The sequence below is a fragment of the Eubalaena glacialis genome, chromosome 13 (assembly GCF_028564815.1).
Source record: "Eubalaena glacialis isolate mEubGla1 chromosome 13, mEubGla1.1.hap2.+ XY, whole genome shotgun sequence".
Classification (NCBI taxonomy): domain Eukaryota; kingdom Metazoa; phylum Chordata; class Mammalia; order Artiodactyla; family Balaenidae; genus Eubalaena; species Eubalaena glacialis.
Genome location: NC_083728.1, coordinates 4,749,483 through 4,764,383, shown reverse-complemented (window position 1 = coordinate 4,764,383; position 14,901 = coordinate 4,749,483). Strand labels below are relative to the sequence as shown.

At 48.7% G+C, this 14,901-nt stretch overlaps 1 protein-coding gene across 7 annotated transcripts in view; it reads left to right on the top strand.

Moving 5' to 3' along the window:
- The window catches only part of GNAS (GNAS complex locus), a 67,003-nt gene that overhangs the window by 32,750 nt on the left and 19,352 nt on the right, over positions 1-14,901 (top strand). The gene's annotated exons all lie outside the window — the stretch shown is intronic.

The window sequence follows — 14,901 nt, the reverse complement described above, 5'->3', positions numbered from 1 at the left end:
TTAGGAAAAGGAAATTAAGCTAATTTTGAAATGTTTCCTTAAAATCGAAGTAGTCGAAGGCTGGGATGACTATTATGAATTCCTCACATGATACGAGTTTGAATAATATGTCATGGATTCCAAAGGCACAGCTCAAAAGTACTCAGGGCCCTGGGTTCCTTTTCGTTCTTTTCTTTTTAATCTTTTTTTCTTTTTTTTTCACCCTTAAACATTACTGCATTGCTCACCTGAAATGTCCTTTTTAGAAAGTTCTCTGATAGCTAACAGGACAGAGTGACGTTTTCACAAAATGAGATGAGATGCCATTTCCAGAGAGAGCCCTGGGCACTGCAGTGGCTGTGACAGGAGTGTCACCCAGGGGCTCGGTAGCACTCGGCGGGGAGGAGGAGGGCATTTCATTATGCGTCTAAGTTATAGCTTTATTTCAAACACAAACACGCAGGCTGGCGAGGATATTAAATATGCAGTCACGCTTTCCCTCCGAGCGAGGAAGGCGCTTGGATTTTATCTTCCCAGATCCAGAACCTGTTTACTTCCTTCCAAGCAGCTTCCTCCTGCCCTTTAGATAAGTCAACGGGGAGAATCGACCTCCAAATGTGGCTAAATTGCGACCCCTGACAATGTCTGGTAATTAGGGAGCCGGGCGTGGATGGAGCCAGAGGGATGCGGCAGCAGGGAAGATAGCCCTGCAGCACCTAGGCTGCTGCCGCAGAGGGGCCAGCTCCAAAAACACCGATTTCTCTCCCCACCCTCCCAAGGTTAGGTTCTGCTTAGAACTCGCTGCTTCCTGCTAAAATTTCCATCACCAAAGGGCCTGATTTCAGGCAGAGAAAGGACCACTTTAGCAAATGAGAGGAGAGGAAAGCAGAGGGTCATTTCAACTGCGGCAAAAATCAGCCATGCCATTTTCCCTGACAGCACTTTAATTATGATGAAAGAACAAGATGGTTTTTGGTTTTTTACCGAGGAGGCTTGTGGTGGGGGGAAGGGGAGGGGGCTCTGAAAGAGATGCGAGTGGAGTGCAAAGCGGGCTGTCACCGCAGGCTGATGTATACACTGAAGGAGGGAGGGAAGCGCACCCCCCCGCCACGGTCCTGGGTCCCGGTCCCCGTTGCGCCGATCAGGCCCGCTGTTTGCAGCCAGGGGTGAGCCGGGCATAGGAAGGGCCGGTAGGGCAGAACTTAGCCAGCTGCCGGGTGCCGGCTTCCCCCTTCCCCTCTGTGGGGTGAGCTGTGACTTTAACCCCGAGCCTTGGGGGAGGGGGGGGGTCTAGCTTGTGTTCTGCTCCATCGGCTTTGAAAGCAGCCGAGGGGTTTTCAGTGGCCGTATGTTTCATTCTTGAAAATGGTGGGTGGTTTTTTTTTGGGGTTTTTTTTTTTTAAGTCAGGTGCTTGGTTCAAATGGCCATTCCAGGGCCTTGGAGCTGCAGAGGAGGCCAGAGAGAGCCCTGCAGGCCCGGGGCTGCTGTTCTGAGGACAGAGGCGGCGTTTTAGCGATGGGAAAAGAGGTGGAAAGCAGATGTTAATCAGTTTCATTCAGCTCAAGCGAGAATCAGGGAAAGGGCCCATTTCCCCTTCCACCCACCCTGCCTTGACCTTAGACATTGAGCCCTCAGGAACTCCCACCCACCCCCGCCCCCAACTGGGTTGCTAACAGCCCCTGAAGGTGGCCCTGGGATTCGTGCTGGCAGTGTCTCTCAGCTGAAAAGAGCCTTAGCTCCTGGGCTTGGGAGTGTGAGGAAGAAAGCACCCACATGCATCCACATTGCCCGCGGGTCCCCAGGGATGGAGGGAGCAGAGGGGGAAAAACAAAAAGGCATAGAAGGTGCATTATTTCAGCCCCCTCCTCCGTTTTAGGACCCTTTCATGCCTTGCAAACACCAAGTGCAGGCTGCTGGAGAGCCTTTAGGACAGAACTACACAGAACAGGAGAGATGATCTGACCCTGCTCATCTCCGCTGCTTTTGTGTAACTGAATTACCCGATGTCTCTGTTAAAAGTGATGTCGCCCACGGAGAGCACCCCGCAGCCTTGCGATAAACACCGAGGGGCCTTATTCCCCTCTCCCCAGGGAGGCTCTCTCTCTGCGGCAAGTTCTCCCAAACAATCCGTGATTTTCCCGGGATCCCTTATGCCCCTCACTGAATCGTCATGCTGCTGGAGACCCTTCTGATTTTGATGATTATTACCGGGCAGAGGATAATGAAACAGCAGGGACTTAGGGCTTTGTGTGGTAGGTGAATGATGGACATTTCCGAGTAAAGCCACTTTATTTCTTGCACTTACCAAGAGGATTCACAAGCCAAATGCAACATCTGCAAGATCTTATGGGAGGGGGTAGTGGTCTTGGGATGCTGAGGCGGTACTGCAGGGATGCAGAGATGCCTCCTTTTTCTAGAACAACTGCAGTGTCCCCATCTGAGCCCAGCCAAAAGGCAAATTCTTTATCTGGATGCACGGTGATTCTGCCTGCTGCATAGACGGAGGAACCGTGATCCTGCTGATTTCAATGGACCGGTTGAGGAGAAAACACGAGGAAAATAAATCTTTATTTTTCTCAGTTTTCCCTTTTCTGCTTGGAAAACAATATTAGGAGCCGGCAGTTCGATCTGCAAGGAGAAAGATGCAAGGGCAGCATCCCAACTTACGACCGTTGGGGTGTTTAGATATTTTAGAGGGATTTTAGTTTGGAGGAAAAAAACAAAAAAAGACAAGATACAAAAGCTTGCTGAGTTGGGGGGTGGGGGCGTGTCAAAGCAGCCCACATTAGGAGGCTGTACCTTTTCAACGTCAGAATAAGGAAAGTGTGTGAGGATTTTGGTCCGCTCTTAGAAATAAATAGGCACTTTGGAAAAGGAAAATATCCCGTTCTTTGAGAAACAGGGTGAGGTGATCGGTTAATGTCGGGTGGTGGTGATCATAATCCTGTTTGAAGAATTGGTCTCATTTTTCATGTCAGAATTAATATTGGTTGAGATTAGATGGCTTCTTAATGTAGACCATTTACATTTTATAGAGTGCTAAAAAAGAGGGCTCCAAGCCACTTTCTGGCAGCAGCGAAGCCAAATAAATAGGAACAATATAACCTTTTAAAAAATCCATTCTCTCTGCCGTCTCTTCACTCTGGCAAATTTTGAGTCATTTAGCACAACCTGAAAACTCAGATTTTTGTTGCTAGAAAAAGTAATGCTTCCTACTATAGTATGGTTTTTTTTTTTTTTTTTTTTTTTTTTGGTCGCCCACAAATTTCCTATTCCGGTGATCTTTTTGACTTGAGTTTTTGTCTTCTTGACACCAAAGCATCCAATCAATTTGGTCGAAAGTTCGATCACGAAAAAGCATCTGGTTGTTTTGTCCACAGACAGCCAGTTTGTCAAATATTTGAGAAAAAGCTCATCTGACCACCTACCCTGACATCCCCCCAACCCAATGCCGTAGGGAAACTTATTTTTAGGAATTGGAGGGAACAGACCTAGAAGCCAGACCTAGAAGCCATTCCTCTGCTCTCTGAGGAATGAGGAAGTAGAGAGGACACGAATAAGATGTTAGACCCTCTTGCTTTCTCTGCAGTGGCCATCTGAAGTCTGCGGTAGAGGGGAGGTGGGGACACCGGTCTTTACAGACAGGCATGCAGAGGGGAATCTCTATGACTAGGCTCTTGGCAACATCACGGTCAGGGTCAAGATTTGTCTGGTGCCTGCGGCCATCTTAGGATGTGGTGAAGGCTGAAGCCACCTGCCCTCATTTTGTTTTAGGGTACCACCAGCCCAGTGCAGCCAGTGAAAAAATAAGGACGAGAAGTGTTGCTTTTATAGAAAAAACAAAACCAAAAAAAGGGTCATGATTCAGTTTCTTGAAAAAGCCGCCCCCCATCCTTTTATCTCAAAGTCACCGTAACTAGGACTCCATCATCAATCTTTTTCTTTCTTTCAGTTGAGGCTCTCTGGGCTACAGGTTTTTTTCCTGCTCTTTCAAGGCACTCAATAGCCAGGCAGGTGGGGGAGGAAGGGGATGCTAGGAGGGGCAGAGGAAGGGGCAAGGGCTCCTTGGCGCACCCCCTGCTGTACTTCAGTCTTGTGCAGAGCATTCCTATTTGCAAGCAGCTCAGCCCAAAGCAGAGCGTTGCTATTACCCCCAGATGCTGTTTCTAATCGATCGGCCTTATTTTCCCCCTGGGGTGCAGGCAGGGCAGAGCCCAGATGTGCTCAGACCTCCAAAGCCACCCAGCCTTGATCCTTTATTTTTATGTTACAGTCACAGAACCTTGAAAATATGTTTTCAGCAGTTTAACCACATACCGAGAATTTCAGGGGAAAAAAGGTCAAGAAGTGATGATGACTTACATTTATTAGGGGTCCCATTAAGCAGACCTCTGAATTCTGATAAAGACAAATCAGTGTCATGTTTCTTAAAGAGTGACAGCTGGGTGATTTCACAGAATTATCAGGTGTTGGGAGGAAGGTAAAACAAGGGTTCAATTACTATAAATTAGAGTGATTTTTTTGTTTGTTCCCCTGGGGTTTTCATGCTGCTGGTACCTTTTTTGGTGTGTTTGTAGTTTTGCTGAAATACACATATATTTTTCTCTCAATATCTTTTCTACTTTGGCATCCATTTTAGAAACTAAATTTTTGTTGTAGAGTTCTATTCTTTAGTTTTCTTCTTCTTTTTTTTTTTTTTTTTTTTTACAGAGTTGCCCTGTCTGCCTTCTGTACCCTCAGTAAATCTAGAGGATATGTGGTTATGCCAGGTTGAGGAATACACATCTATTTAACACATTTAAGAATGTGCAAGGCAAATGAAATATAAAGTTATCTTATATCTAAGATTAAAACATTAAGTGTCCTTGGGGATCACCCTAGTTAGCCCACAGTTTTCCCCCCCATTTTGCATTCAACTAACTTATGGCAGATTACTGAAATGATGTATTTAGACTAATTACTGATTTAACTAATAGAAAACCGTTTAAGAAATTCACTTTTAAGGCTGAGAATGACTTTAAGTTCCCCTGCTCTAGGGCGCCCCCCTGAGGCCTGGGTTAATAATAACATCATGATAGGATGGGGTCAGTAAGGTTTTTCTAGACATTAGGATGCTTTGAATGGTAATGAATACATGGAATATCCATTTAACTTGCAGATTAGATGTCTTTGGGTCCCAACTAAGTTTTATATCAACTTTCTTTGAAAGATTCTTTCACAGCTAGGCTTTTTGAAGCAGCTCCCAGAGAGTACAATTATGAAAATATCCTGGTACTCAGAAGGTAGAGATTTGTCTTTTCAGGATAAGGAAGCAAAAAACCTAATGCTGCTTTAAGCTGGTTGATGCCTTCAGCCATTATAGTGAGAAGCATCCTTATTGGAACCAGTCCCCAGAGTGGGAGATTTGTCAACTTTTGGAGGTGGTTCTCTGTCCGTCAGCCATCTGGCATCATCTTGCTGGGAGGATAGGGACCCAGGGCCTTTGTGGCTGGTGGGATGGACCAAGGAAAGCTTTTTCATCTAGGCTCCTTTTTGGCTTAGCAGAGCCTTCTTTCTGCCCTCTGCAGACCAGGACACCCTGTAGGTATTTTGCTCAGGCCGGACTTTGAAATTCCAGAGTTGCCCTCTTACCAGCATGCTGACTTCATACCAGAGCTCCCAAGGTTTGGTCTGGAGCCTCACTGGTCCTCCTCCACTGTTGCCAAGTTCCCTCGAAAGTCGACTACCTTCGTGACTGCTGATTTCTAACCCCAGGTCAGATTAAAGGACTCAGTGAAACCTTTGCCCTGTGGCCCCTACCCTCAAGGTGTTCATGTCTTGTATACGTGAAGGGCTAGTTTTCTAGAGTTTTTATTTCTTGGTGTTAGGTCACTGCAACCCTGGGATAAAAATAGGTGTAATTAGTATGTTACAGATTAGACTCTGTATTTCTAGCTTTGTGCCACTTCCTCTAATAATACCAATTTTGGTGACACATTTCCTAGAATCCTGGGCTTGCTTCGTTTGCTAAAATCCTCCAAGAGCCAATTATAGGACAGATCTGTTTGCTTTAAAACCTAGAAGGGTCTGATCCTGACCAGACCTCTCAGCTCCCACTTCCTCTTTCCCCTGTCTTCTGAGGTCTGTCTTGATTTTCTTGTTTTCTATTCAGGGAGCAGGGCCTCCATCCCCCTCAAAGGCTGGCATTTTTGTTGACGGCTGAGCACACATGGTCTTCCGTGGCAAAAGGCCCTTTCCTGGCTGGCTCCAGAGTCCCCACCAATTAATCGGGGGGTGGGGGGGGGGACATGAGTTAGGCATCACTTCAGCCAAGCTGGGCATACATCGAGCACACCTGTCACTTGTGCCGGTGTCCAAAATTCAGCCCTAAGGGTCACAGCTGTGGCATTATTTCAGCATGAGCAATTCAGTATTTAATGTTCCTTAGAAAAATAAATCATTCCAAGCTGCTACTGTTCGCCTATTAACCCTTAGAGGATTTCATGGAGGGCGGGCGGGGGTGTCATCCATAGTTTTCTTGGCCAGTAACAGACACTTCCCAGTTCTCCTTTTAAAAGACCATTTCTTATATAATGGCGAACAGGAGCTGCAAAACCAGCATCCTCTCATTCTCTGGCAGCCACAGCCTCCCAGAGTGAGAAGTCAGACTTTCTTTTCCTTTCATTTATATTTTTACCTGCGTAGTACATAGCTTTCTACACATTGGCATTCCATCCCTTTCCTTTTTCATGGTAGCTTATATTAGTCTGCCATCACTGACAAGTCTTTTTTTGTCTTTTTTTAAGTTTTGGCCACACCGAATGGTATGCGGGATCTTAGTTCCCCAACCAGGGATCGAACCCGCACCCCCTGCAGTGGAAGCGCGGAGCCCTAACCACTGGTCCACCAGGGAAAGTCCCTGTGGCAAGTCTTAATTTACAATTAAGTGCTGGAGGGTGGGGTGGGGAAAGTTCATCATTAACCAGATTTGGGATTTTATGTAAATGGCCCCCCAGAGCAACACACATGTTAGATGTATCCTCCCTTCTGTCACCTGGGTCTTCATAACTGTCCATCTGCAGTTAATCCACATAGTACAAATCATTTGAAAGCTGAGTTGTCTGCCTTCTGAAAGAAATTGGCTATATTTAGTTTTTAAAGCAAGCCTGCTTTGTGTTCTTTGTAAAGTCAGCGACATTCTTTCAATTTTTTCAGTGTAATTAGCACAAAAGGAGCCGTAATCTGAGAAGGTAGTAGAGACTTAAGCGACTGAGAGACAGGAATGTTGGAGAAAGCGGGCAGAGGCCTCTTTCCCCTTTCTGGGCGGCGGGCAGAGACCCCGGGACGTGGGTGTGGGTAAAGCTGAGGTCTGTAGCTCATAACAACATCTCCTTTTCATCTGATCCCCAGACTGATTGCAAATGCCTGATGCTTTGGCTGGATAGTTTTCTCCTGCTAACTTCCAGAGGTCGGCAAAGACCTTAGGAAGCCACAGTGCCATCTGGGCTCCGAAGAGTCGAGTCGAGTGGGCTCCTGACTTGTCAGGGAGAGGGCTGTGCAGGCTGCCAAGCCCTCCATAAAGTGCTGAGGGAGGGAGGGAGTGCAGGGCACAGCCTCTGGCTGGGACTTATGTGTAGCCACGTGCAAAGGAGGAAGGAGGCTGCCTTCGTCCTCTGGGAGCCAAGCATTTGTGCCCCCTCAAAATAAAAACCCGGGGAAAGAGGTGGAGCTAAACTATAATTACACGTTTTTCAATTTCAACGTGTGTGGGCAAACACAGGCAGATGAAAAGGTACCTACATTTTTAGATAAATTAAACGTGTGACTAATTAGGTCCCATTAATTGCTTAATTCCGGGTTTACCAACAGCAGGCGGAAGTGGGTTTAGAGAGGAGGGTTCAGCTACGAAGGCAGGTGACACCTACAGCCCCATCAGAATCTCACTTGTCCCAAACTGAGGCTAGTAACTAAGTGCAAGCCTGTTTGAAAACGGTCACCGATGCTTGGTTGGTAGGTAAATAAAGTAAAACCCCAAGATGTAAAAGTTGTATTTAGCGGTTGTTTCCTATGTATATATGTATACACAAAGCAGCATTTAATGAAAGGAAATTTATTACCTGATTCATCCAGAGTGTTTAACGCTCTGAACTCTTAATTATATGGGGCTAAATTTGAAGAATTGAATGCAATGAAAAGAAAAGGAAAAAAAACACTAAAATCTTTAAAATCAGAGCTCTTTTATCTACAGAGATCTTATTAGGACTTTGAGACTCTCTTGCTTGCGCCAACTTGCTTTTTGTTTTGTTTTTTCCTGTTGGTACTTGTTAAGTAAGATGTTGGATCAAAATGTCACTTAAATAAGGCATCTTGTAAATAAAAACAAAAGTTAGCTGACCTGCACCTGTTTTTAACTAGTCCTCCCTGCATTATTCCCCATCCTGGATGAGTTTCCATCCTCAAGGCCAAATTAAAAGTTCTAAGCAACAGGCTTTCCCATTACCTTAGTCCTCATGAAATCCCACCCCCAAGGGAAGCTAAAGATATTTTAGTTTAGGAAAATTATAACTTTCCTGCTATGGAGTGGTAACAAATTTACATCTTTTTGCCCCCCCAAGATCTCCAGTAAGTGGGTCCATTGGTCTATGGTTGATGTCAGTAAGCCCCTAATCCAAATTATCCATCTAGAATCTTTTCAAGGCTACCATATGTATCATATTATTTAGGTTTAAGTTTTTAAAAGGAACACTGTAATGCATGTAGTCTCTACTTTATTGTTTCCCCCTTTTAAAATAGATGGTGGCTTTGGTAAAAGTCCACTCCCACTTACTCTGGGGCTCCTGGGGATGTTGTGAGAAAGGCACTAATCGTCCTGGGAACTGGGCATCCATTGAGACCAGGAAGTCCCTCTCTTCGATGGTGTCCACCCATCAAAGTCAAGGAAGATCCATAAAGGCACAGAAGTCCCAACTGCCCTCATTTTGTGAACTGTGGTTTTAAGTAGATGTTTGATTGGAATCTCAAAGCCACTGGCTCAAGAAATTGGGTCCAAACACATTGGCCAATGTGCCCCTATATTTTGTTTGGATTCGAGTATGTTCTAAATTAAAAACAAATTATTTTTAAAATTAGTTGATAGAAATTAAATAGGGAGATTTCATATGGCCTTGTAGTTAGTCCCTTTTTTTTTTTTAATAAATTTATTTATTTTTATTTTTGGCTGCGTTGGGTCTTTGTTGCTGTGTGTGGGCTTACTCTGGTTGCTGCGAGCGGGGGCTCTTTGTTGCGGTGTGCAGGCTTCTCATTGTGGTGGCTTCTCTTGTTGCGGAGCACAGGCTCTAGGTGCGCGGGCTCAGTAGTTGTGGCACGTGGGCTCAGTAGTTGTGGCGCACGGGCTTAGTTGCTCCGCGGCATGTGGGATCTTCCCGGGCCAGGGCTCGAACCCGTGTCCCTTGCATTGGCAGGCGGATTCTTAACCACTGCGCCACCAGGGAAGCCCTGTAGTTAGTCCCTTAATGTCAGGGCTTTTGAAATGAGGTTTCACTAACTTGAGCACCATGTTTAGTTCTGAATGCCAGTTTTGGATTACGTTGTGGTTGCCATTATTAACTAGTGAATATGACAAGGGAAAAAAAAATGCCCTAGGTAATCACTACATTAGATTTTTAAGAACTTTATGGTCCTAAGTAATAGAACCTTCTCACCGGGGATTAACTGGGACTAGGAAAAGGCTTTTTACAATACCTGCTTCATCATCGGTATGGTGCAGGCTTCAAGTCACATTCATTTGCAACAATTTCAGTAATTCTAGTTAAATAAAGTGCGAAATGTGCTTTAAAGACAGAAAGCACCATTGAAGTGCTAAGCACTATTATTAAAACCTTACAGCTAAGGTTTCTGTTTCAGTGGAAACCTATTTATTGTTTCCTGGGCTATTAAAATAATATTATAATTCTATTTTCTCTGGGATCTTACAGTGACCCCATCTAATGAAAGGCCAAGAAGAACACCCTTGTCCAAAAACTGAATTACATCATTAAGTGTAAAAATGTTTTCAAGATACTAAGCTATAGCGAGTCTGTTTCTTTTAAGAGCAGACGAGGCATTCTTTCTCAGACAGGAAGATGCAAAAGGGCCAAGGAACACATCCACCCATAAATACGAAACTTACAGGACCACAATATTCAAACCCCGACATGACATGCGAATCCATCCATTGTTGTAAAATATGCATTGCTGGAAAGAGCTTTTGCTAGGCTGGCCCTGTGTATAGCGGTGGGACCCCCATCTGTCTTACCAAGTTGTATCGTGAGGTGACCCTAGTGCTTTAGGTTACGGTTTGTGTTATTATCCCAACTTGCTGGCTTTGGCATGAAGCAAGTCACCTGAACCAGACATTTTACACCCAGGACATTCTGGCCCTTTGCCCCTCTCTGGAGCTTGAAATTTCCACAACTTCCATCTCTCCCTGAGCCAAAAAAGAGGCCCCTTCCACTGGAAAACTCTAGAGTCTGGACTGTTCCAAGAATTATGCTAATGGGTTGCTCACTCGCAAAGCATAAACCGGGCACTTAAAATGGTAACAACCTATTAAAATAAATTACTAATTCATATGAAAAGGTCATGCATGGTGGCCTCCAAACCTGAAAGCCTTTTTTTTTTTTTTTTATTAAAATGTTTAAGGCCCAGGTGGGTCAAATGCTAGACTGAGAACTGTAGACGGGTATCAGCTCACCACGCCAATTAAGTAAAAATCTCATCTTTCACTTTGTGTCTGGTGAAAACAGAAAGCTGAACAGACCACAAACGAGCTTGTGTTTCAGAGCTCTTAGTGGCCTTTGCTTACCTGTAAACCCTTGATTCCACCTGCTGTCATTTATTTACAAAGTAAATGCTTTATTTGTCCATCAGTGGTTGGTCATAATAAAATATAGGTGAAACCTACACTTAAAAAAATTTTTTTTCAAGGATGGCCTGCCGGGTTAGAAGTTGAAATGACTGAAGCCTGACCTTGCTTTATACATTCTAGGACAATAGTCCCGATTGTGCCTTGCCTGGAATATATGTCAGTATATGACATGGGACAGCTTCACTCCTTTCAAAATTCAGGTGTGATATTTATCTAAAAGGGGGGAGATGGTAACCCAACTCAGGGATTTCCAAATAAGGAGCCTTCATTATATTCATTGTAGTAATGTGTAGCTACTGGCATAAGTATCGAGGTTGTATTGGTTACTATTTACCTTCTTCCTCTTAAATACAATGTATTTGCGCTTTGCCACATTAGAAGCAGGAAGGAAGATGCTTTGCAACAAATGGAGCATAACAAAAATTTCTGGGCTATTCCGCCTCCTTGTAAGTCTTCACCAATTTTTAAAAATGACAATCAGTTGATTAATCAAATTCAACCAACAGGTTTTTATTTAATACATAAAGGTATAAAACTTGGGCCCCGTCTTTAGGTAGTTTCTAATCTAGTTGGTGAATGATTGTGTCATGATCTTTTCAAACAGCCTTACTGTCGAATTTGCTTAGGAGAACATTCCCGTCTATAGGGTCAATATTTTTATCGGCTTTTGTTTAGACGAACGGTAGTTCCTTTGAGTTTTTGTCGAAAGAAGGTGTATTTTTGTGTAAGAAGGAGAGGCCATATCCAGAGTGTGATCAAGACCTGGCTTATTTGGATGTGAGGAGGAAGGGGCAAGCACAGCAACTTTTCTGCAGAGTTCGAGAGAGTCTGAGACCCGCAGTCAGGCGAGGTAGCAGATGTAGATCATGAGGGTCTGGCGTGAAGATTTCGCTTCCTGTTCTTAATTCCAAGTGTTCTCTGCTGGCTTTGAATTGCCCTCCGCTGTCTTTCAGGTCCATAAAGTGAGGCCTTGTAGAAGGGGGGTAGAGGTGTACTGGATGGGGCCAAGAACAATAATAGCTGACATCTTCATCTGTCACAACTTTTCTTTGGGTTGAGCAAACTGAGGAGAAGCGGGGGATTGCAGCAGTCCCGTTGAATGGTTAACAGTGTCTATTTTCAAAGAAAACAACACTATTTGGACAATTTACTCAAGGCCTCTGACCAAACCGAACAATCACCCCACCCCCTAGGTATGTTAGCTGTGTTTCCATTTACAAGTAGGCAGCCTCTTCCTTTCTTTCTACCCCCCCAAACATCCAAAGTTTTACTGTTTCGAAGTGAAAGAAAGTTAAAGGCGGGAGAGAGTTCACGACTACTTTGTGGATTTGGGTTGACCGGCAGGCAGCCGTGACCCACCAAAGGCAGTTGCCAAGTCTTAGATTGACGGCCGGGCTACTCTTGACTCACCTGGGCCCAAGGTGGGCCGCACGGACCAAACTTTTATTGACTGAATGAATGAATTGTACCCAAGCAGACACGCGCAGGGCTCAACCAGGAGGCTCAACCAAGGTCCCAGGAAAAGTGAGCCGCGGCCGAGTCGTTGAGAACTTGGTGTCACTGCTCTTCACCGCATCCTCATATGGGACAGGGCTGGGGTGGGACACTTGAAAGTCTTTAAACAATTCTCAAACAAATTCGTGTTCAATAAACTACTTTTCCGTCTGTTCCAGAGCATCCCCCCGCGGCACCCTGGCTCGGCCTCGTATAACCGGGACGCCCTGGCCCGCCACCTGTCCCGCCCAGGAGGACTCCGGGGGCGCAGACCGCGCGGCCCCGGCCACCACCGCTCGGCTCTCGAGTCACCGGCGCCTGCTTGCTCTTGCGATGCTCGTTTTTCGCGCTCACATAACACCTCTCATCGGACGACCGGCTGCCGGGCACGCGCCGCCGGGAGGGAGGGGTGGGTGGCGGTCCCCGCGCGCGCTAACCGGGAAGCTGGAGGTAAGGAGGCGCGCAGCAGGGGTAAGCGCCGCCGTCGCACACTTTGCACGCCGCCCAGGGCTACACCACTCACCGAAAATTGGGAGGCAGGTCTGGGAGGCGGGGTCCGGCGCCCACCGCCTTGGGCGCCCCCTCGGCCCCCGCCGCCGCGTCCCCCGCGCCCCGCGCCCACTCCCGCGTGGCCCCCGCACCGGCCTGCACCTCCGGGGTGCGCGGCGGCCCGTTTGGGCGCGTCCCCGGCGGGCCGATTTTTCGGCTTCCCCTTCGGTTTATAGGGGCCGCCACGGTGGGTCCGTCCTCTGAAGAGGCTGGGGCGTCATCGGGCTGCTTAGGAGCGCTGTTCTCCGGCGGGGACACTCAGTCGCGTCGGCACCGCGGAGCGGGCTGCGTCAGGTGGCCGGCCCGGCGCGGCTCGCTCGCTGGCTCGCAGGCTCTCTGGCTCCGAGCTGCGGCGCCGCGGCTGGAGCGAACCCCTGTCCCAGCGCGGGGCGGCGGCGGGCGGCCGGCAGGCAGGCAGGCAGGCAGGCACTGCCTTGCGTGTGAGTGCACCTCACTCACATGTAAGTCCGGGGGCACCGTGGCCTCCCGCGGAAGTGCGAGTCGCCCGGCGCGGGGAAATAGCCACCGGGGCCGGGACGGGGCAGGGGCGCCCCAGCACTGCCGCCCTGCCCGCGCCTCCCGGGCACCCCCCAATTCTCTCTCTCTTCTCTTTTCTCTTCTCCATTGGCGTGCCCAAGAGCCTAACCAAGGAGCGCCTGAGGGTAACAGCAACCTCGTGCCATCGCGCCTCTGCGCTTTTGAGTTGTTTGACATTTCTTGTTGCTTTTTGATTTATTGTGTTGTTGGGTGCTTTTTGGTTTGTTCTCGCCCCTTTTTCGTTTGCTCACCCTTTTTGGCGCTAACTCTTAGGCAGCCAGCCCAGCAGCCCGAACGAAGCCCGGCAGCCGCGCTCCGCGGTCCCGGGGCAGCGCAGCGGGGATCGCAGCCGACTCCCCCGACACGGGGCGCACGGGGTCCGGCCAGCCCGAGGCCGGGGGCAAGCAGGGCGCCCGCGCCAGGCGAGAGCCAGGCACCCCGAGGTGGCCGAGCCACCATGCTGAAGATGGCCATGAAGATCAAAGCTTGGGCGGTGGAGAGCGAGAGGAAGACAGCGCTGGCTGCGGCCGGGGTGGCTGCCGAAGCTGCGGCGGTGGCTGCAGCGCTGGCCGAGCCGCACGCGCCGCGGAAGAAAGGGGACACCGAGAAGCCCCCCAAGAAGCCGGAGCAAGAGGCGCCCTCCGAGAAGTTGCTGACCGAAAAGGAGCGGCGGAAGATCGAGAAGAAGCTACTGGAGCAGAGAAGAAACGAAGAGAAGAAGAAGGAGAAGAGGAGGAAGAAGTTGGAGAAGATGCAGAAGAAGAAGAAGGAGAAGAAGAAGAAGAAGAAGAAGAAGAAGGTGCCAGAAGCCCAGGAGGCGGCCCGAGGCCCGGAGGTCGCCGCCGCTGCCGCCGCCGCCGGCGCAGACGAGGGCGCCGCGGAGGGCGCCGGCGGGGGCGGCGTGGGCGCCGGCGCCGGGGCCACGAGTAGGATCTGGATCGAGTGGGACACGGACTCGAGCGACGAGGACGAGGACGACCTGTTCGACGCCTTGCGAGGCTTCAGGGGCGCCGTGTGGGGGTCCGGGCTGCTGCAGATCAGCGCGCTGAGCGCCCACCTGCCGCTCCTGACCTTCCTGGTCCTCCCCGTGCGCAGCCCCGCGTGGGTGCTCGACTTCCTGCTGCAGAAGCGCCCGGAGCAGGGCCGCGGCTGCGGCTTCTTTTTCGGGGCGACCTGCTGCTTCCGAATGTTCCTGGGCTGCGCCTTCTTCTCCTTCGTGGGCGGCCGGGCCAAGCGCAGAGGCCGTGGGCGCTCCGGGACCTCGGGTGCCTTCGGCTCGGGCCATGGCGCCCAGCGCCAGGGGCGCGACGAGCGGCTCATCTAGTCAGACCCCCGCCCCCTCCCCCGCCACCAGACACCACCATCGCTGTGTAGTGTGGAGTTTTATTGAGTATTTGTGTGTGTGTGTTTGGACACATTTTCCTTTTCGGTTGCTCTGTGCTCGCCTCGCTTCTTC